Source organism: Ailuropoda melanoleuca, chromosome 3, assembly GCF_002007445.2.
Source record: "Ailuropoda melanoleuca isolate Jingjing chromosome 3, ASM200744v2, whole genome shotgun sequence".
In the NCBI taxonomy this organism is placed as follows: domain Eukaryota; kingdom Metazoa; phylum Chordata; class Mammalia; order Carnivora; family Ursidae; genus Ailuropoda; species Ailuropoda melanoleuca.
Genome location: NC_048220.1, coordinates 94,181,173 through 94,183,388, shown reverse-complemented (window position 1 = coordinate 94,183,388; position 2,216 = coordinate 94,181,173). Strand labels below are relative to the sequence as shown.

Below are 2,216 nucleotides of genomic sequence, written 5' to 3'. Positions count from 1 at the left end.
TCACTCCAAGGAGGCTCATGACTCTGGTCCAGACTGTAATATCATTCTATTTTCCAATTACAGGATTTAGTTCAGGGATTCAGGGATAAAAATGCAATGCAATTATCCATGTATACTTCTGAGGGTCAGGTCTAGGGTTTTATTTTAACTATTGGTGGGAATAAAGATTTTTTTATGCTGAATTGGAATTGTGAGTACAATGTCAGGAGCTCATGGCATTTTGGTGTTGTAAGGGGATAGTTGATCTGAGAGCTTGTAGGTTGACAAACAGGTCATGACTGCTACCAAGTCCTGGGGTACAGCCACACCTGAAGTTAGAACTCTCATAGCACATTTTAGTTATGTGAATAAAAAAATTTTTTTTCTTACTGCTTAAGCCATTCCAGTTGCAACTTCTGATATTTGAAAATAAAAGAAACTAACTGATAGGCAAGTAAGAAAAGAGCAGCACAACCACTGACAGGTTGACTAGGAAAACTTCTCATATTGGGCTCCAAGAAATGTGGGAAGAAAGCTTTTTTCACTCAAAACAGGCTGTGTGAATAGGCCATAGAGTTTGAGCACAGATTTCTGTGTTTGCTCATTAGGGATTGCTGAATACACTGCCCACATTGGTGTGCCCATTGTTGGGCTAACTGGAAACATCAGTGTCCTGGCTCTGTAATACCTATAAATAAAAATCAGTAAATTACCCTAAGTTTCTTCAAGCCAGATCAGTAGTTGTTGCTTTATACTTTATTGTCAAAAACTTAAGAGCCACAGTTGTTGTAAAGGGAATCCTAGTGTTGGTAACTACTGTGAAGCTGTCTGTGTCTCCACCCATTTCTGTTGATTTTTACAGTTTCAGTGCACAGTGATGGCTGCTTTCAGCAACTACTCTACCCTTTCAGAGAAACTTCTCTAGTAACAAACTATAGAAACGATCCCTGAAAGTATAGTCTTTGCTTTCAGTAAGTAAATTCAGCTTTTCATCTATAGGCTTTATTTGGGATTTTTAGCTCAAATATGGGGCATGTTTAAAAGGTTACGGTGTTAATGACCTCCAGGAAGCAAACCTGAATGAATGATGGAAGGAAACAAGAGGATAAATGCCCCAACTTGCTCACTGTTGGACTGGCACAACTCTTGAAGCATGTTCTGTTCTATTCCCAGAGGTCACAGGTTTTGCTGGCTTTTGCCCCAGTTGTCAACAACATAATAATCAGTTCCTTAATTCATCCTTTTTTGGCTGCTTTCCCTTCTATATCTCACTTTCCTGCTTCGCTACCACTGCTCCTGGGATCACCTCAGAAATGAAATTCTTACTCTCAAATCCTTGCCTCTGGATCTGGTTCTGTTACTAATGTGGGCAACTAAAATAAACGACTATATATGAAATCAGAAAATGTAACAGGAAGTACATTAGAAGACACAACAACAAAGTTTAAGGTAAGAAGAACCTGAGAAAACATAATATAAGGTGGAAAGTTCAGAGCTAGTCCACACACAGGCAAGGTATGTCTTTTAAATGAAAATAGCTACTTAGAAGAGCTTCAATCAACAGGCACCCAAGTATACAGCCACCCACATTTTAATAAACAAATTATTATCCAATCCTGAGGGTCAGTATGATTGCATTTTTCTCCCTACCCAACAAAGCTTATTTGGATATTCTGCAACTTAGTCTCTGTAGATAATGAGCAGATACTCAAAGAAATTGACAGTTAGCCTTGTATCTTTGCAAAACCATACAATAATATTTTCTATAGTGGAATGATATACTTTTTCCAGTAGACAATAGCAAAAGAGTTACAATAGTGCTACAATAGTGGAATGATATACTTTTTCCAGTAGACAATAGCAAAAGAGTTACAATAAGCAGCTATCAGAAATCTGGAAATAAACTGTCAAGAAACATCACCCTGAAGTTTAATAGTTTGTGAACCATAACTTGTTTCCAGTAACTAGTTCTGTTGGTAATTATCTGCTATAGGACCAAAGAGAGCAGGGCCTGCTGAATTCCCAATCGTGAGGAAGTTATAAAGAAAATCCCAGAGGAGTAAAAAAGCCTACAAATATCTATGCTTGAAATAAACAGAGATTTGAATACTTGTTCTCAGGAACAGTAGGTTAAATCTTAGACGAGGAGCATTCACCATGGAATAATAATAGAGCTAGCAACAGGCAGAAAAAAATGCCATTAGACATAAACATATTGCCCATAGGAAAAGATCATC

General features: G+C 37.6%; 1 pseudogene; it reads right to left on the bottom strand.

Annotated features, from left to right (window-relative positions):
• Window positions 1-859: 859 nt before the first annotated feature.
• On the bottom strand, window positions 860-942 carry LOC117801711 (annotated as a pseudogene).
• Window positions 943-2,216: the final 1,274 nt, after the last annotated feature.